Source organism: Bos mutus, chromosome 15 (genome assembly GCF_027580195.1).
Source record: "Bos mutus isolate GX-2022 chromosome 15, NWIPB_WYAK_1.1, whole genome shotgun sequence".
NCBI classification, from domain to species: Eukaryota; Metazoa; Chordata; class Mammalia; order Artiodactyla; family Bovidae; genus Bos; species Bos mutus.
Window position 1 is genome coordinate 7,309,622 of NC_091631.1, and position 21,151 is coordinate 7,330,772.

Here is a 21,151-nt window from a genome sequence, read left to right on the forward strand (position 1 = left end):
ATGAATTTCAGAAACATCAAGATGGTTAGAGAGCATCACTGAACTTGAAAAGACTCTAGGAGATGGTGACGGACAGGGAAGCCTGGCATGCTGTAGTCAGTGGGGTCGCAAAGAGTCGGACACAACTTGGCATCTGAACAACAACAACAAGCTGAGGGAAGGAAGCCAGACACAAGAGTGCAAATTGTGTGATTCCATTTATAGGAAGTTCTAGAACAAAGCTAACCTACAGTGATACAAAGCAGAGCCATGGTTAACTGGAAAGGGGCCTGAGGAAACTCCCCGGGCTGATGGGAGAGTTTCCTGTCGTGCTGGGAATTCAGATTACAGGGGTGTAAACAAGGTCAGAATGTATGGAACACTTTAGATCTGAATGTAAATTGTACCCCAATAAAGTTTCTAATTCTTTGTGGCTGGGGCGGGGAGGAAAAAGATGCTGGATGAAAGTATATATAATTCCTTCAACTACTGGTATTTCATTCATTTGAAAAATAAGTTTACTTATTTATTTATTGAAATGTATTGACATATTTGTTGTTGTTCAGCTGCTCAGTCATGTTTGAGTCTTTGCAACCTCAAGGACTGCAGCACACCAGGCTTCCCTGTCCTTCACCATCTCCCGAAGCTTGCTCAAACTCGACGTCTGTTGAGTTGGTGATGCCATCCAACCATCTCGTCTTCTGTCGTCCCCTTCTTCTCCTGCCTTCTGTCTTTCCCAGCATCAGGGTCTTTTCTAATGAGTCAGCTCTTCGTATCAGGTGGCCAAAGTATTTGACATATAACATTGTATAAATTCAAGGTGTCCAGCAAGCTGATTTGATGTATGTATATTGCCATTATAGTGATAGCACCTTTATTATATTACATGATTATCATTTCTTTTTTTTATGTGGGCCACTTTTAAAGTCTTCATTGAATTTGGTACAATACTGCTTCTGTTTTATGCTTTGGATCTTGGCCGCAAGGCATGTGGGATCGTAGCTCCCTGACCAGGGATGGAACCCACATCCCCTGCGTTGGAAGGCAAAGTCTTAACCACTGAACCACCAGGGAAGTCTCATCATTTCTTTTTTGAGCTGGGAATGATTAAGACCTAGTCTCCTAGCAACTTCAGTGACTTTAATACCATGGTGTTTTCCATACTCACTACACTGTGCATTAGCTCTCCAGGACTTGTCTCCTAGTTGCAGCTTTGGACGCTTACCTGACATCTCTTTTATTCTCCCATTTTCCAGAAGCTCCGTAAGTCTGACATTGTTACTAAGCATGCCAGGGATGGGGAAGACACAGAGGCAAGTACAGGCAAGTTGCTGCAACATCCCATTCCTTCCTCATCCAACAGAGATTTGCTACCCCTACTGCGTGCTATTAGGATCTCTGGAGCAACAAAGGCCGATAAGCCAATTTAACTCAGTAATAAAAAGGGCCTATCCATCAAGGGCCTCACAGTCGTTCTGTGTGTGTGTGTGCGTGTGTGTGTGTGTGTGTGTGTGTGTGTGTGTGTGTATCTCACTTCTCAAGAAGTTAGCCTTCTCAAGAAGTTAGCCAGTGGCTTCCCTGGGGGCTAGGTGGTAAAGAATCCACTTGCCAATGCAGGAGACATGGGTTTGATCCCTCGTCCGGGAAGATCCCACATGCAGGAAGCCCATGTGCCGCAACTGCTGAACCTGTGGCCCAGGAGCCACAACTACTGAGCCCACGTGCCATACCTCCTGAAGCCCGTGCGCCCTAGATCCTGTGCCCTGCAACAAGCGGAGCCACCACAGTGAGAAGCCCACACATTGCAACTAAAGAGTAGTCCCCACTCGCCATTACTAGGGAAAAGCCTTCACAGCAACGAAGACCCAGCACCGCCATGAGTAAATAAATTATTTTAAAAAATGAAGTTAGCCATCATATTTTCCAATAATCATTTAAAAGTGTAATAATGTTGAAAAAAAAAAAACAAAACACAGCCACTAGCCACCTCTTCACTCCCCCGGGGCCCTAGGCAGCCCTAACTTCTGGACCTGCATCACAAAGGCCCAGGGTTGGGGAGGGGCGGGTGGGTCTCTCTGGGGATCTGGAGACTGTGGGCTGCCCTCCACAAGGCCCAACCTTCCGCCGTCAGCGAGGTTTCCCTAGCCTTCAACAGGCTTCACTGTCTGCTCCCTAGAGACAGCTAACTGCCGGGGGCCCTCCAGTGCAGCCCCCTGATGGCTAAGCCACTAGTTTCTGGGTGCTCCTCCTGCCCTTTGCAGAAACCTCTACAGCAGCACATTTCCTTAATGTGTGTGATAGCTAGTCCTTTCTCAATCTCTTTCTCTTAAAAGAAAAATAGAAACTGACCAACCATGGCTGAAATGTAGGCATTCCGGAGACAGACCCCAAGATCCACCAGGACCCACATCCTTGCTTCTCATTCAAACCCTAGGAAGCTGCAGGTTGCAGGGAGTTTATTTTGCCTCGTTTCATCCCTATTTTAAGGAGGGTTTTGACTTTTTTATTGAAGTATAATTGATTTACAATATTATGTTAGTTTCTGATGTACAGCAAAGTGATTCAGTTATACATATGTATTTTTTTGTATTTTTTCCACTATGTTTTATTACAGGACATTAAATATAGTTCCCTGTACTGGATAGTGGGACCTTGCTGTTTCTCTATTTTCTATATGGTAGTTTGCATCTGTTAATCCAAACTCCTAACTTATCCCTCCCACCCTTTTCCCTTTGGTAACCTTGTTTTCTATGTTTGTGAGTCTATTCTGTTTTGTAAATAAGTTTGTTTGTGTCCTATTTTAGATCTACACACAAGTGACATCATATGATATTCGTCTTTCTCTGTCTGACTTATTAATACTTCTCTTAGTATGATCATCTCTAGGTTCATCCATGTTGTTGCAAATGGCATTCTTTCTTTCTTTCTTTATGACTGAGTAGTATTCCACTGTATGTATATATATGACATCTTCCCTATCCATTCATCTATTAATGGACATTTGGGTTGCTTCCATGGTTGACCGTTGTAAATAGTGCTCCTGTGAACCTCAGAGTGCATGTATCTTTTCGAATCAGAGTTTTCAAGGAGGGTTTTGATGATGGACACAGAAGTCCCCAAGTTAGTGCTCATGGCTACCATCCCCAGGGACCAGCACTCTTCCTGGGATGAGGCACCATGATTGCCATTTTACAGGTGGGGAAACTGAGGCTCAAGGATGACAGGACATGACCAAGGTCACAAAGCTAGCAAAAGGCAGAAACTAGATTCCACGGTTTCTGGTTTCAAAAACAAGTATCAAGGCCCTATGTCATTTCCTCCTTAACAAATCTCAGAACCAAAGAAATGCCTGATTCACTGCTATGAGTACGTGCTGGAATAAATGATGGGTACATTAATAAGCGAATGGATGGACTGCTGAATGGATAGATGAAGGATGAATGGATGGATGGATAGAAGGGTAAATGGATGGATGGATGGATAGATGGGTGGATGGATGGATAGATTGATGGATGTGTGAAACAGGAGGAGTCAGGACACTTGTCTCACAGGGCAGTTGCACTGGATCCAGGCTTATTCTCTGACTCAACCTTCCCACTCTCCCTGGAGCCCTTGCTGGGCTCAGCATCTGAGTAAAAAGGGTCCCAGATAATCCAGAGCTCTGCAGGCTGAGAAACGAGCAAGATCATGTAAAAGTCTGGATGCAGCCTGTGCGTGTGTGTGTGCTCATGAATGGTGGGTCGGGAGGGACTCTATGGAAAGGACAGGGTACGTATAGGGAGGCTGTGGGTGGGAAGCGGGAGCTGGGGTGAGTGTGGAGGAGAGGCGTGTGCCGGGATGTGAGGGCATTTGCACGAATGTGTGCGTGCGGAGATGAGTAGGTATACACAGGCATGTTGGAGGTGTGCACAGGTGTGCAATCAGCACGTGCCCAGGATGGTGAGCATGAAGGTGGGGCTGGCAGGTGCGTGTGCCCACCAGAAGCAGTTGAAGGCAGTTTGTGTCTTAACAAGGCCACGGCGCAGGCTCTCAGGGTGATCAGTTTCAACCACAGCCATGATCCCAAAGCCTCCCAGCCTGGGAACCTCGCTGCCTCCCACTACCCCTCCCCAGGATCTGAACCGGCTGGCCTGCCCCACTCCCTCCCGCCTGTCACAGGCCAAGGAGGGCCCCTCACTGAATTAAAAAAACACACAGTGCTTTCATTAGCCTCTGAGGGTGGCCAGGCCAGGGGAGGCCTAGACAGTTCTGAAATCTGTGCTCCTGTCCAGCCTTGTTTCAGAATCCTGAGGGCAAAGGGTTTGTCTTACGGCCCCGGATCTCAGGTAAACTGAGGACAGAGCCAGCAGGGCACCCCAGGAGGGGCGGGCTGGGGAAGAATGAGCAAATCTGGGAGGCAAGTGAGAATGAGCGAAGGTTCTCCCCACTGAGAAGAGTCCAGTCAATTCCAGGGCAGGTTCCCAGGACCGACACACTAGGCCCGGCCTGAGCCCCCTACGAAGTCCCTGGTGGGAAGCCCAGCTCCTCCTTCAGGTCAGCAGGACCCAGAGCCCAAGCTGAGGTTCTTACTGCCCAGGCTGGATGTGGTGGGCATCTGACCAACTGCCCTGGGAGGCCTCGCGTGTGGACCAGGGACCAAGCCCAGTGTCCCAAGGGACCCCCATGCCCTCTGGCCATTGGACAGGTGGCCACACAGACTGCCATCTGTCCGGAACAATCCAGGCCAGCCCTGCCCTTGGTGAGAACTGACCCTAACACTTGAGATTCTGAGAACCACAGACCACAGGACTGTCAGCTCAGACCAGGGGGAGGGGGAGGGGAAAGGGGGCAGGGGCAGGGGAAGGGAGGGGAGGGAAAGGGAAGGGAAAGGAGGGGAGGGGAGGGAGAGGGAACGGGAAACTCCCTCTTTCAATAGAGGCCATTATTCACCAACTTAGTCCTTCGCCACAGGACAAGGGCTCCGCCTGGCTATCTCTGGAAACTGGGCAACCCTGGTCCCTGTCTTCCCTTCTAGGTCCCCTCTCTCCCCAGCTCAGAACCAGAAACAACCCAGCCCACCCACATTTCCAGCTTCTCCTCCTCCTGCTTCCTTCCAAAGGTGCCATGTCTAACCACCAGAAGGTTCCCTACAACCCCACCCCCAGGAAGTGCCGTCCTTCGCACCTCCAAGGCTCTGTGCTCTGGCCTCTGCCCAAGAGACCTTTTCTGCTGGTAAAAAGTCCTTCCAGGCCCAAGACAGGCAGCCTTGCTACTGCCCAGCCTTCCCCAGTGTTATACAGACAGATCCCATCTTGCCCATCCCCCTCCCACAGCCACAGGTCTCAAAGCAACTGTTTCCTCCAACAGACACTGCTGTTCTTATCCACAGGCCCCCTTGAGGGGAGGAGCGGGGACAACAGGCGCGACGCTCACCTCGGTACCCCCAGCACCCGAACTGGGGGATGGAATACAATAGGCACTCAGTAAGTGTATGGGGGAATCACACTGACGCATCTTCCAGGCTGCCCCTTCTGGAGCTGGTGTAAAAACTTACAAGGGGGACTTCCTTGTCAGTCCGGTGGTTAAGACTGCGCTTCCAATGCAGGGATCGCAGGTTTGATCCCCACATACAGCCGCGGCAGAGCAAAAAGACAAAACAAGCTCAGGGAGGGCTGTGGGAGGCAGGCGTGGGGAACCACAGTGTGATCTGTTAACAGCGGGAGAGGAGACGGAATGAATTCATTTCCTCCCTGTAGTAATTTGCCTGTAAATATTCACAAACCGCGCAGTTTCTCTCAGCCTTCCCATTAAAGATAAACGCATAAATAAACCAGCCTGCCCGTGGCTTTGCACACAGGCTGCTGTTCCTGTACCCAAGTACCAGGGTGACTATTCAGCTGCTGCAAAGAATCCCAGAAGGTGTCCAGAGTGGGTGACTCGGAGAGCAAGGAGGTGGTAGGCAGGACTTGGCACTCCAGAACTGGAGGAGATTTGCCTGCAAGACCCATGGAGGTGTGGACCCAGCAGGCCAGAGCCCAGAACAGGTGGCTTCACTGGCCTAGGTTTGGTTTGATGAAGTGTCCTCCCCACCCTCCAGCCCGGACCCCAGGGGGAGTCCAGAGGTCACACACAGAGAGCCCTCTGTGCTCCAAGTGGATCCCTTGGTAAGGAGAAAAACAAACACCTTCTGTAATGCTAGGGATCCATGACATACGGAGAGGGAGCACCGAGGTCACAGACAGACCAATTACTGGAGGGTGATGACCTCTGGGCAGGGGGCCCTGTCAGGGCCAAAGTAGGGCCCTTTATAACCTACCCATGGCTCCCTCTTGGTGTACTTCTCTGAGCACCCAAGGAGGGGTAAACACCCCTCACAATGGCAGGAAGAAAGAGCGGCTCTTTCCTTCTCCCCAGACTGACGGTACAAACTCCTGGGGCACCAACAGGGAGCCGGGTCTGCAAGTGTACTCCTGCTGACATGCTCAGGGTATGGACCAAATCCTAAAAGCCTGATTAACCTGGACTCATTTAATCAAGTCCCAGAACAACAATGGCAAATCCTTGCCTAACACTGGCCTGGACAAGCTCTCTTGCTTTTAATCCTCATGACAACCCTAGGAGGCAGGGCACTACTATCCCCATTTTATAGATGGGAAAACTGAGGCCCAGAAATAGAACCACACAAGGAGTGGGACACAAAGTCAGGATTCAAACCCGGACATTCTGGTCCTGCAGTCTTGCAAAAGGATTAAGGCACAGAGGAGGCAGGACAGCAAAGTAGAAAGGAGCTGGAGGCCGGGTCCCAGGAAAAGAGCATGTGGGACATTTGGGGATAAAAGGTGTATGTGCCATTTAAAATATACATATATATGAAGACCCAGATGCGCAGCCCACCCACGATTACCTCACTTCATCTCAGCAGCTCGGTATGGAAAGGTTATTATGCCCAATACAGAGATGGAGAAACTGAGGTTCATAAAGCTTAATGGTCTTCTTCCAGCCAGGAAGTGAGGGCCAGGATTTGAATCCAGACCAACTCACCACCACCATTTCTACTGGCTTCAGATTCATTTCCTCCACCAGCCAGAGTGACTTGAAGCGAGTCCTTCGCATCATGGACCTCAGTTTCCATATCTGTAAATGGGTCCCTTCCTTAGGCCCAGTCCAGGGCGGCTGGGAAGACCGAATAAGGTGGCGGCAGATGTGAAGGAAGGGCCACTGCATGGCACATGGCCTATGGCACAGGCTCCAAAGCCCAGGTCCTGATTGTACCTAGAAGACTGACATTTACAACAGCATGCCCCGACGCCCCACAGGATGCTCTGCCAGCAAAGAGATTCAATTATGGTCATTATGGTGCACTTAGGAAAACCAGGGAGCAGGCTAATACATTTCAGAAAGATTTGCAAGAGCAGAGGATGAATCAAAATGAGTTTTCTACTTAACCCTCAGTTAAACAGAAAATCCATTTAACCACAAGGCATCGCTCTGTCTTCCCACTTTCCAGTCAATCATTTTTTTTTCTTTACTGTCTGCCACTTCGATTTATATTTTTATTCCCTGAAGCTGCCTTAGAATGAAAAATAAGTTCACTGATGGGGAGAAAGATGTCATAAACCTCTTGGGGTCTGCAGCCCTGGACCAGCATCCTCAAACCTTTGCTCCTTCCAGCAGGGCAAAGGTGGGCACACTGCTTATATCTGTGGCAGCCAGAGAAGCTGATGGGCTCTGGAGGAGGCAGCTCCATGGACCCAAGGGGGAATGCTAATATACACCTCCCACCAGCCCTTCCTTCTCCCTCCATAAAGCAAACCAAATATCTGCAGTCATTGGCAGCTTCCAGAAAGAGGCTGAGGGAAAGATGTACTCAAAGGGACCACAGGGGATGAATTCATTGACCTCCAAGTGTGCTAAGCCACAGAGCCATGGATATCAGAGTTGTCGGGGAGACACAATAAAAAAGCAGGATAGATTCAAGCTAGGGAGACTGTTCCCCACAAAACGGGAAGGGAAACATCACCAGCTAGTTTTCTGTAGCATTCAATAAAGCAGCCTTGACTACGCATGCAACAAGACTCTCCAGGTACACAGTTTCCAGGTAAAATCCAAGATGCTCAGTGAAATCTGAGTTTCAAACAAACACTAAAGAATGTTTCAGTTTTTGTTCCAAATAGTCCATGGGACTGATACTGATGGAACTTAAGAGCGTAAAGCATTAGTTGCTCAGTCATGTCCGACTCTTTGCAACCCCATGGACTATAGCCCGCCAGGCTCCTCTGCATGGAATTCTCCAGGCAAGAATACTGGAGTGGGTAGCCATTCCCTTCTCCAGGGGTGTCTTCCTGACCCAGGGATGGGACCTAGGGATTGAACCCAGGTTTCCTACATTGCAGGAGGATTCTTTACCATCTGAGCTGCCAGGGACTCCTACTGATGGGAGACACATTTGCACTAAACGATTCGCTGGCTATACGAAGTTTGAGTTAACCTGGGCGTCCTGTAGTGTGATCTGCTAACCTAGCAACCCTTTCCAGGAGGCACGCATTTAGAATCGAGCACTGGTGGACATCGGAAGCAAGCTGCCGGAATGGGGGCCCCTAGCCGGGTACTGCCCAGGAAGGAGTCTCACATGGCTATTTTGCAGCGGGACCTGGTGCGCAAAGAAAAGCAGGAAGCCGAACTCGGTGAACTTTCTGGAGGCATCTCTGCTGTATGTGTGCCTGAGTGGGAACAAAAGCAGGAAGCGAATGGGCCTCTTGTCCTGAGAGGGGCACTGCCTGAGTTCTCTTCCCTCCATTTCCCAAGCTCTCTCTAATGTTGTTTTACGGCCTTAACAATAACAGTGTGCACTGGCATGCCCGCCCAGGCACACAAAGCACTCGATTTTTCTTATCTTGGAGAGCAATCAGGTTGTTCTATCAGATTTCAAGCTTGTTGAAGTTACGGACTGGGGATTTTTAATTCCTGTATCCCAGAGGATGCTCAGTGAATGATGAGGGAGAAAGGAAAGAAGAAAGGGGGTGGGGCAGAGAGAGAGGGGATTTGTTGGTACAAATGCCAAGAGCTGGGATATCTGGGCTTGGAAAGGGGCTCCCAGGGCCCAGAGGACCGCCCAGGCTGCAGAAGCTGCTCTGCCACCCCGGGTCTCCTTGCTCCCTCCCCTGGGTGTGGAGGCCTTGGCAGTCATGGGCTGGGGGGCTATTTGGGGAGCAGGCAGCACAAAGCCCAGCCTCAGGTCTGAGACCCCCGTAGCCTCCGCCCCTCCAGCGCTCTGCATTTACCCAGAGCCACCCCCGGCAGGAGGACGCACCACTAGAAGGAGGAACAGGCCTGGGGAGCTTTTCCTAGGCCAGAGAGCAGATTCTGCACCCTCCTGCTCCACCCTGTCCCCCTCCTGTGCGGGATGCTCCTGCCTCCCGGTTCAAGTTCGGTTTAAACAGATGTTGTGTCCCTAAGAAGCCAGCACTGTCTTTGAAGCCCGGGAGGAAAATCTCAGCTCTAAAGGGATATTTCCTACCAAGGAGGCTCTCCGGGGAGTCTTGGCAGAAATAAAAACCCAAGGTCCTGGATGCTTATCTCCTGGTATTTATGAGATTTTTCATTAGAACGGCTGTCTTCACGGACTGCTCTGCAGAAAAAGGAAAGGGAAGGAGAGAGAGGGAGGGGAGGAGGAGAGCAGGGATCCCACTGAGCAGGGCTGGATGCAACTCCGGGGGGATGTCGTCTCATATCCACCAGGGCAAACTGTCACTCCACGGAGGCAGCTTTCCGTGTCCGGCTCTCTGTTACGCTAGACTTTGTACATAGATGGTGCTCAGACGCAGGGGGCCTTTAGGAATTAGCGCCTGGGGTCGCACAGAGTCAGACACGACTTAACAGCAGCAGCAGCAGCCAACCTACTCAGGGTCCTCCTGCTTCTCTCCTTAGTGTATACAGGACACCTACAAGGCCTTTCTGCACCTATTTCCACCTGGAAACTAGCTGGTCACACAGCAGGGCCTGTCCACAGCATCACCTCTTCAGAGTCCTCCGCCGGCCTCCCCTCCACTGCCTAGGACAAGAGGCCCATTGGTTTTCTGCAATATCTGCCAAAAGCCGGGTGGTAGGGGCAGTCTGCACAAGGTGAAGGCAATAGGGGATGAATTGCCTGCAGGAAAGTTTAAAACCATCATAAAACCAGCTAGCTAAAAGCTGACAATGCTAAACAACGTCAATGATAAAACGTACTGCCTCGAAGAAAAACAATCTCATTGTTCCAACTTCTAAACAACTGCTGTAATCACGACTGCGTTGTAATAATATGTGTGGAAGCTCCAGATGAGCACACTTTTATTACTTGACCTTTCATAAATATTGTGCTCACATGGATGTGAGTTCAGAGAACAACCTCTGGTTCAGCAGACCCTAACACGAGCGATTCTGCCGCACACGTTCGTTGTGAGAAAAAGGACTCAGAGCCGAGCGAGTTCTGTCTGTACAGGGTGGTGGTTCTAGTACTCTGCACCAGTTCTCTTTGTACCAGCTCCTTTGATACTAGATATTCTCACAGATACCAGATCTTCTACTCTTAAATAGTAGACTTGAAGTAGGCAGTGACAGCACAGTGACTGCAAGGACGCTGAAACAGAGTATTGCCAAGGCAGCCACCTCTGTTCACGCTCCCAGCCTTGCGGGGTTCACGCGTTTGGAACTTCCTTTGTGCAATTTCTTTTCTTTTTTCAAAAAATCCATTAATTTAATTAAAAAGTATGAACTCATTCCTTCTCCCCCCGCTTCTTTTGTGCTGTAATGTTTGTTGACTGGCATGGTTCTGTATATAAAGTCCACTGAAAGGAACATTTCGCTGTTTCTTTTCTGGCCATTATTAGAATTGGCTTTATTTCATCACTATTACTGAAAATAATTTTGTTGTACAGAGATGACAGGTGTTAAAAGCCATCTTCCCCGGGTGTTGCATATCCCAGGTACCTCATCCGGCTGCCCCACTCTAGCTTATGTCGAGCACCAATAATTGAACAGCGCTTGCCTTCAGGGCAAGCTAAGCCTGGGCTTGCTCTTGCAGCTGGCTTCTCTTCCACAACAGTTTCCTGGACAATGCAAAACTAAGATCTGTTCGCCCTGGTGTCCCAGATGGGCCGCCCTCTGGGCAGCTCTGGGTAGCCGCCAGCAGGCACCTTCTGCAGGTTCTCCAAGACCCTGCACTGCTCCATCATCTTCTCCATCTACACTCACCCCGAGGGGGTCTCATTAGGGATGAAGGCTGGAAATACTCTGTCAGCTGACGGATCCCAGATTTGTCTCTCCAGCGCAGACCTCACCCCTGCACTCCAGGTATAGGCCTTCATTCATGTTTTTGCCCCCTCCATTTGGATGGATCAATGTCCCACCTTAAAACGGCTCAAAGGAGAGCTCGGTATGTACGTGCCCCTCATCCTTCCCCGAAGCCCAGCCGCCCAGGCTCCTCCATTTACAGGCACAAAACTCTACAGTCATCCGTGACGCCTCTATTCCGCTTCCTCCTCATCAGTGAGTCTGTCAGCTCTACTTTCCAAACAGATGATGAAAGATTTGGCTTCAAAGCACCTCCACCACCCTTGTGTCCTTCCAAATCACCTCATTTCTGGCCTGGATCAGTCTCTACCCCAGTCTCCTTGTCCCCTATAATCTGTCCTCTATTCCGCAGTCAGAGTGATCTTGGTAAAATGTATTATTTTATTGGGTCCTGTCTCCTCCTTGTACACTGGCTTCCCCTCACACTTAGAATCCAAATCCACAGTCCTCCCCCCACTCCTTACTTCCCTCACTCTATCACTGTGGCCTCCTTGCTGATCTTCCAACGTGCCAGCTGCCGTTATGGCCCTTACTCTTGCTGTTCCCTTCACCAGGAAGCTCTTCCCACAGATGAAGTCCAGGCTCACTCCTCACTGTCCGCAAGTCTCTGTTCAAATGACATCTGATCGGGATGCCCCCTATCTGAAATAGCACGTCCCTGGCCCCTCCCTTTCTCTTCCTGCCTGTAATACTGTCTGACACTAAGTTTATTTGTTTGATCTCTGTCTCCTCCAACTAGAGTCCAAGCTCCATGAGGGCAGGGACTTTGCTGTTTTGTTCACAATACTACATTCCTAGCATTTAAAGCAGAACCTGGTACATACATACCAGGGGCTCAGCAGTATTTACGGAATCAATGAAGTGGACTTACATTTAACATCTTCTCTCAGACTAACTCTGGGCAAAGTATTGCTATCATCACACCCATTTTGCAGATGTGGAAACTGAGACTCAAAGAATGGGAGGGACTTAGCCTCAAGACCCCTCAGATCCATGTCAGTTAGTGACACATCATGATTAAAACACAGGCTTCAAAGAAGAGGAAATCAATACAGAAAATCAACAAAATCTTTTGATTTTGTTCTTCGAGAACAAAATCTGGTTCTTCGAGAAAACTGGCAAAAATGAAAAAACCTCTAGCAAGGCTAAGGAAAAAAGAGAGAAAATACAAATTATTAATATCAGAAATGAAAGAGAGGACATCACTATAATTCCTACAAACATGAAAAGGGAAATAAAAGAACACTGTGAACAATTCTATGACCATAGATTTGATAACCTAGATGAAACAGACCAATTTCTTGAAAGACACAATCTGCCAAAAATCATACAAAAAGAAATCTGAAATCTGAACAGGCCTGTACCTATTAAACATTTTGAATCAATAATTAATAACCTGTCAAAAAAGAAAACATTAGGCACACATGGGCTCACTGGTGAATTCTTCCAAACATTTAAGGAGGAATGTATCAATTCACAACAATCTCTTCCAGAAAATACTAGGAGAGAAAATACATTCTGACTCATTCTATGAGACCAGTATTAACCTAATACCAAAAGTGAAAACAGGGCTTCCCCGATAGATCACTACGTAAAGAATCTGCCCACAATGCAGGAGACTCCAGTTCGATCCCTGGGTAGGGAAGATCCGCTAGAAAAGGGATAGGCTACCCACTCCAGTATTCTTGGACTTCCCTTGTGGCTCAGCTGTTTAAGAATCTGCCTGTAATGTGGGAGACCTGGGTTCGATCCCTGGGTTGGGAAGATCCCCTGGAGAAGGGAAAGGTTATCCACTCCAGTATTCTAGCCTGGAGAATTCTTTGGACTGTATAGTCCATGGGGTTGCAAAGAGTCAGACACGACTGAGCGAGTTTTGAGTTTCTCTGGTGGCTCAAATGGTAAAGAATCTGCCTGCAATGAGGGAGACTCGGGTTTGATCCCTGCATTGGGAAGAACCCCTGGAGAAGGAAATGGTAACCTACTTCAGTATTCTTGCTAGAGAATCCCCATAGACAGAGGAGCCTGGTGGACTCCATGAGGTCGCAAAGAGTTAGACATGACTGAAGCGACTTGCATGGCAAAACTTAAAAAGACATTACAAGAAAACTATAGACAAATATCTCATAAACATACATGTAAAAATCTTCAACAAAATATGAACAAATATAATTGAAAAAAAGTATAAAAAGAATTGTACGATATGGCCAAGTGGGATTTATCCCAGATATACAAGGCTGGTTCAATATTCAAAAACCAGCTAAAGTAATCCATTATATCAATAGGCTAAAGAAGAAACATCACATGATCACATTAATAGATATAAAAACAGCATGACAAAATCCAATACCCATTCATGATAAAACTCTCAGAAGACTAGAGAAATAGAGGGAAATTTTATCAACTTGATAAGGAATGTCTATAAAAACCCATATCTAACATCATCCTTAATGGTGAAAAGCTAGAAACGCTCCCATTGAGAAACGAGGAAAGTACATCCCTTCTTACCACTGTTTTTCAATGTTGTACTGGAAGTCCTAGCTAGTGCAATAAGACATAGGCTTTTATATTTTCATGTATTAAGAAGGAAACTTTTCTACTTTCTATGGGTATTTTAATTTTACAGATTGGGAAGGAAAAAATAAAATTGTCTTTGTTCACATATGACATGATTGTCTATCTTTAAAATTTGAAAAAACTGACAGAAGACTGCTTGGAACTCATAAGTATTTATAGTAAAGTGAGGTTGCAGGATACAAGCTTAGTATATAAATGCCCATTGCTTCCCTATACACAAGCAGTGAACAAGTGGAATTTGAAATTTTTTAAAAAAGTATACATTTCCATTGGCACCAAAATAAATGAAATACTTAGGTATAATTCTAACAAAATATGTAAAAGATCTATATGAGGAAAGCTACAAAACTATGATGAGAGACATCAAAAAAGTAACTAAATGATTAGAGAGATATTCCATGTTCATGGACAGGAAGACTCAGTATCATCAAGATGTCAGTTCTTCCCAATTTGATCTATAGATTCAATACAACCTCAGTTAAAACTCCAGGAAGTTGTTTTGTGGATACCTGCACACTGATTTTAAAGTCTCATAAAGAAGCAAAAGACTCAGAATAGCCAACATTACAATGGAGGAGAAGAACAAAGTCATAAGACTGGCACTACTGACTTCAGGACTTAGAAGCTACGTCATCAAAACAGCATGGTACTGGCAAAACAGTGAACACATAAGTCCGTGGAAAGGAATAAAGAGCAGAAACAGACCCACATAAATACAGCAAACTGACCTCTGACAAAGGAGCAAAAGGAATGCAGTGGAGAAGTAGTCTTCTCAACAAGTGGTGCTGGAACAACTGAACATCCACAAGCAAAAAATATATAGACACACACATACACACACATACAGATCGTATACCTATCCAAAAAGTAACTCAAAATGCATCACAGACCTAAACATAAAATACAAAACTATGAAACTCCTAAAAGATAACAGGAGAAAGATCTACATGACTTTGGGTATAGCAATGACTTTTCAGATACAGCATCATAATCCACGAAAGAAATAATTGATAAGCTAGACTTGATCAAAAGTTTAAAGTTCTGTTCTCTGAAAGACATTGTCAAGAGAACAAGAAGTCACAGACTGGGAGAAAATGTTGACAAAAGATGCATAGATAAAGAGTTATTACCCAAAATATACAAAGAGCTTGTAAATTCGTAAACTTGCTTTGTTGTAAAACCAGACAATAAGTAAACAAATAACCCAATTTAAAAATGGCAAAAGACCTGAAGAGACAACTCACCAAAGATCCACAGATGGAAAATAAGCGTATAAAAAGATGCTTTACACCATATGTGATCAGAGAACTGCAAACTGAAACAAAACTGGATACTGCTATACACCTGTAAAAATGGCCAAAATCCAAAACACGGACACACCACCAAATGCTGACAGAGATGCAGAACAACAAGAACTCTCAGTCACTGGTGTTTGGAAAACAGCAGTTTCTCACAAATTTAAACATACTTTTACCGTATAATCCAGCAGCTGTGCTTCTTGGTATTTACTCAAATGAGTTGAAAATTTACATCCATGCCAGAACCTGCAGAAGTTTTACAGTAGCTTTATTCATAATCGCCAAAACTCGAAAGCAAACATGTCTTTCCGTTGTGCTGTGCTTAGTCGCATAGTCATGTCCGACTCTTTTCGACCCCATGGACTGCAGCCCGCCAGGCTCTTCTGTTCATGGGGATTCTCCAGGCAAGAATGCTGGAGTGGGTTGCCATGCCCTCCTCCAGGGGACCTTCCCAACCCAGGGATCGAACCCAGGTCTCCCACATTGCAGGCAGATGCTTTACTGTCTGAGCCACCAGGGGAGCCTGATATCCTTCAGTAGGTGATGGATAAATAAACTGTGATGCAACCAGACAATGGAATACTATTCAGTGCTAAAAAGAAATGAACTTAGCAGCATTACTGACAATGGCTAAAATGTGGACGCACTCCAAGGGTCCATCAACAATGGTTAGCAAAATGTGGTTTACACATACAGAGGAATATTGCTCAACTTTACAAAGGAAGGAAATTCTGTCATACCCTACAACATGGGCAAACGTTGGGGACATTACACTAAGTGAAATAAGCCATTACAAAAATAATAATAATGGATGATTCCACTTATATAAGGCACTTAAAGAAGTTAAAATCACAGCAACAGGAAAGATGCATGGGGTTTGCCAGAGGCTGGGAGGAGAAGGGAATAGGAAATTATTGTTTAATGTTTATTTTTACAAGATGAAAACCATTCTGGAGATGGATGGTGGGGATGGTTGCACAACAATTTTAAATGCACTTAATACCACTGAACTGTGCACTTCAAATGGTTAAAACATTAAATCCTGTTATATATATTTCACCACAATAAAAAATAGGGGGGAGAAAAAGAAGTTGAACTATCAAAACATGAAAAGACATGGAAGAACCTTAAACGCACATTACTAAGTGAAAGAAGTCAATCTGAAAAGGCTCCATAGTGTATGATTCCAACTCTATGACATGCAGGGAAAAGGCAAAACTACAGAGATAGTAAAAAGATCAGAGGTTTCCAGGGTTTAGTGGCGGGGGAAGGATGAACTGGAGGAGCACAGAGGATTTTAGGGCAGTGAAACGACTCTGTATGATACAGTGATGGTGGATACATCGTTATCCATTTGTCGAAACCCATAGAATGAATATCGGAGAAGGCAATGGCACCCCACTCCAGTACTTTGCCTGGAAAATCCCATGGATGGAGAAGCCTGGTAGGCTGCAGTCCATGGGGTTGCTAAGAGTCGGACACGACTGAGCGACTTCCCTTTCACTTTTCACTTTCATGCATTGGAGAAGGAAATGGCAACCCACTCCAGTGTTCTTGCCTGGAGAATCCCAGGGATGGGGGAGCCTGGTGGCTGCCGTCTGTGGGATCACACAGAGTCGGACACAACTGAAGTGACTTAGCAGCAGTAGCAGCAGCATAGAATGAATATACAGCACCAACAGAGAACCACACCATAAACTATGGGCTTTGGGTGATAACCATGTGCCAGTGTAGGTTCCTCAACTGTAATGTATGTACCACTGGGTCTCCTGCATTGGCAGGTATATTCTTTACCACTGAGCCACCCAGGGAAGCCCTAGTTTACACTGTTAACCAATAAAAAAGGTGGCTGGGTGCAGCAGGATGATCACCAGTCCAGGTCAGAAGACCTGCAGACTAAGCCCATCTCCTTCCATAGCTCTGTGACTTTGGGCAAGGCATTTCCCCTCTGAGATGTTGAAACGCATCTGAAAATGAATACTCCCTCCCTCTTTGCCACATCTGGCTATTTGAAAGTTCTTCAGCTGTGATTCATAGTGTGGATATATGTCATTTCTTAAAAAAAAATAAAACCTTTTAAGGGCATGTTATGTTCATTTTTGCTACATGAACAGAAAAGTAATACTTTGCTTATTCTTTAGATGAGGAAGTTTAGACTTATTATTAACTATCCATGATGTGAAGGAGTGGTCACCCCACAGAGTGAAGGGTCGGTCTGGCCTTGTTCTCACAGCCAACCAGGTCAAGGAGAGGGGGCATTTCAGAGGGAAAAACACAGGGACAATGTGTGTGTGGTCCTGGGATGAACTTGTGCAAATTTAAAACAACTTGAAAAAGAAAAGAAAGGAAAGGCTTGGTATGGACAATATCCTGGAGGGCAGAGAAGGACCAGGTTACTGTCGTGAGCCACAGGTAGATGAGCTGGACTGGGACTCAGGTCTTCCTCCAAATCACACTAGGGTTGGGTAAGAGGTTAGTCAAGCTCACCTGGACCACTGTCTTCTGTTTGGCATCTCTAAAGCCTTTCCAGAATCAAGGAAAATCAGGATATCTCCCTCATTCACCTCTTTCAACTTTATCATGGCCTCTTCACCTCAGTGACTGAAGCTTTAGTTCAGGGTCACATCTTCTCTGCCCTGGATCATCCTGGCAGGCTCCCAACCAGCCTCCCTGACTGTGCTTTATCTTCCTCTAAACCAGTAGTGCACAATCATGGCTGTACATTGGAATTACCTGGGGAGTTTTAAAATATACTAATACTCTTCTTAAAATTTACACATAAAGCTACAGTAATCAAAACAGCATGGTAACGGCATAAGGATAGGCATACAGACCAGAGGACAGCAAGGAGACCAAACGAGTCCATCCTAAATGAAATCAACCCTGAATGTTCATTGGAAGGACTGATGCTGAAGCTGAAGCTCCAATACTTTGGCCACCTGATGTGAAGAGCTGACTCACTGGAAAAGACTCTAATGCTGGGAGAGATTGAGGACAGGAGGAAAAGGGGATGACGGAGGATGAGATGGCTGTATGGCATTGCCGACTTGATGGACATGAGTTTGAGCAAATTCCAGGAGACAGTGAAGGACAGGGAAGCCTGGTGTGTTGCAGTCCATAGGGTCACAAAGAGTTGAACAAGACTTATAGACTAAGCAACAACAACAACTAGATCCGTGGAATAGAATTGAGAATTCAGAAACAAACCTATACATCCATGGCCAATGAACTTTCAACAAGGGTGCCAAGACTATGCAGTGGGGGAAAACAGTCTCTTCAGTGGTAGTCCAAGGATATTCAAGTGCCAAAGAATGAAGTTGGACTCCTATCTCAAACCATATACAAAATTAACTCAGAATGAATCGATGGCCTAAACATAAGAGCTAAGGTCTTAAAACTCTCAGAAGAAAACATGGAGGTGAATCTTTATTAGTTTGGATTTGGCAACAGAGTCTTAGACATGACACCGAAAGCACAAGCAACGAAAGGGAAAATAGACAAGTGGGTAGAGGCTCCACTGCGGTGGCAGCCAGGCCTTCTTCACCACCACCCACCCCCACCAGCCACCTGCCTCCTGCTGGGAGATCTCAGCAGGAGGATGATCTGCAGGCTTCCAGGAAGCTGCCTTCACTCATTTGCTCGGCCTGCTGTAAAGGGCTGGCTGGGGAGATGAAAACATCAAGGGACTCCCCATTCTTCCTGAACTCCAAACTCCACGCAAGGCTGGGCAGAGAACATAGGAGCAGTGCCAGCGTGGGTGCCTGCCGTGCTGCGTCACTGCAGGCATGCAGGGTGCTCTTAAGCCAAGTGGGGACTACCATGAACGCCATGGGGTGATGATGTGAGTCCTGGGGGGTGCTTCATGAAAGTCTTAGCTGCCTCTGTGGGCACAGCGGGGAGCCACTGTAGTACTATGCGGGGTCCCTAAGGACACACACCATGGGCCTCTGGAAATGTGAACGAGTGCCTTTGAGGGGGCTGCGGGTGCTGTGGGGTGCTATGGCAAACACTCGCTTTAGGGCAGGAACCCTGGGTTTGGGTCCTAACCTTGCTGCTTTTTAGAGGTGAACCCTAGAATAATTTACCACTTTCCAAAATCCCAATTGTCCTTAAAAAGAGTTTACTAATACCTGCCTCCCTGGGGACGATCTGTGACTACCTCCAGAGAGGGTCCAGGAAAGATCACTGGGAGTCAAACATAAACCATGGAATTAGGGCTCAGGAAGAACTGTTCACACCCGACACGGCCTCACGCCCCAGGAGTGTCAGAGCAGAGAGCTGACACAATCCAGGCGCTTCCTCTCGGGCCATTTTTAGATCACGTACAGAAAGAGGTATGTGTCTCCAGGGTGACCTACTGTGTGGTCACAAACACCCAGCTTTCTCATGTCAAGAGCCCAAGCCTCTTCACAGAGGTCACCTCAGAAGGCCACCCACATCATTCCAGGGAGCGACCCTCGTTCAAAGCAAACAGGAGCATCGCGCTGGCGATTTCCTGGCCCTTACAACCACCCAGTGGGGGTGCATGCTATTTGCCCACTTAATAGATAAGAAAACAGAGATCATTCTGGGTGATCAAAGCACTCATCTGGAGTCAAACGGCTACTGAAGGGCGGAGCTGGGACTCAGCCTCTGTCAGTCTGGCTGAGAGGCCGGCAAACATTTCCCACAACAGTGCACGCCTGTCTGCCCGTAGCTGATGGTCATCTTTACGTGCTCCCTGTGACTATAACATTTCTGTTTCCTGATTAACCACAGAGGCCAGGCGAGATCACTGCCGTCTCAGCAGCCTTGCTGATGGTAAACCAAGATCAACAGCCTCCTTACTGTTTTTCTTTCTGTACTTCAAGAGACTCTTTCCTCTCACCCAAGGCCCAAGGCTTCCCCTGATGGAGAAACGTCCCTTAAAGAAAGATCCCGAGGAAGTGAAGCTATTTCTGACTCACTTCAGCGCCTTCCCCTGATTAAGAAAGTCAGGCAGGAATCCAGGCTCTGATAAGGTGATTGCTTCCTGCGGGGATCAGGAGGTTTACATAGAATATTATGGCTGAGGTGGCTGGTTGAGCCCGGGGAGCTGCAGGACAGATGTTGGGAGGGCTCCAGAGAAGCCCCCCACCCCCGATTCCTGGCCTCAGTGCTCCTCTGCATTGTCCACTTGGGTGGCCCTTGACCTGGTCCTGCTTTATCTGCTTCTAGGACCTGGCCACCCTGCCTTGGATTTCAACCTAAAATAACCCCAGCCAGCCAGGAGGCACACTCCACCGTTGACAGGATGAGCTTGGAAACTGGTGGAATATCAGATTAGTGACTCAGAAAGTGACCAAGTACAAGCTCAGTCCCGGGCACCAGAAAACCAAGACCCGCAGAGATTTTAACAAGAACCCCAACTTAAAAAAAAAAATTGTTAAAAAGATCTTCGTGTCTTTTTCAAGAAATGAAGTTCAGAGATGTGATTTGGTTTCAAGGAATTTTTGACCTTAAGATTCAAGTCATAGAACCGGTAAGCAAAATGCACAAGAATGGTCAGGTAGTTCAGAGAGGTGCTTCAGATTCAGCCACACAGTGCTGTGTGACCTTGAGCGAGTCACTTAACCTCTCTGAGACCCGGTTTTTTCTTCCCTAAGATGGAAGTGACAATAGGGCTGTTGGTGCAGGAACTGCAACTTAACCCTGCACTCGGCATGGAGAAGCTTCATTCAAGGTTAGCAAATCTGACTCTTCTGATTAGCGGGGACTCAAACACAGTTCCATCTGCATCTCTGTGGTCTGCACCTGTGGTCTTTCCCCTGAGGGTCTGCGTCATCCTTTACTCAAGACAGGCAATCAGATCTCTCAGAGCTTTCCAATCCCCTCTCCTCGCCACAGACTGGACCAAACCGCTGCCTCCCTGTCACTCCCCCGACCCCATACCACCACCTGTCCCTTCCTGTAGCTCAGCCCTGGTCTTGGGACCTCAGCAACTGGGGACGTGTGGTTGGAACAGAGATTCA

General features: G+C 47.2%; 1 protein-coding gene across 8 annotated transcripts in view; it reads right to left on the reverse strand.

Moving 5' to 3' along the window:
* TSPAN18 (tetraspanin 18) overlaps positions 1 to 21,151 on the reverse strand; it is a 216,331-nt gene that overhangs the window by 152,429 nt on the left and 42,751 nt on the right. The window lies entirely within an intron of this gene.